Raw genomic sequence first — 229 nt, forward strand, 5'->3', positions numbered from 1 at the left:
ATACAATTATGAGATTGTGACATTAAAATAAAACATAATTTTATAGCAAGAAAGCTGAATATAATAACTTGATATATAAAATACATATCTATGCATTATATGTTGAAGTAATTATATCATATATATAATTAATATAAAGAAATTATACACAAAGATATAATACAAAATATATACAAAATATATAATATATACACAATACAAAAATATAATATAATATCTTTGAGGCTCC

This window comes from Chlorocebus sabaeus, chromosome 1 (genome assembly GCF_047675955.1).
Source record: "Chlorocebus sabaeus isolate Y175 chromosome 1, mChlSab1.0.hap1, whole genome shotgun sequence".
Taxonomy (NCBI): Eukaryota; Metazoa; Chordata; class Mammalia; order Primates; family Cercopithecidae; genus Chlorocebus; species Chlorocebus sabaeus.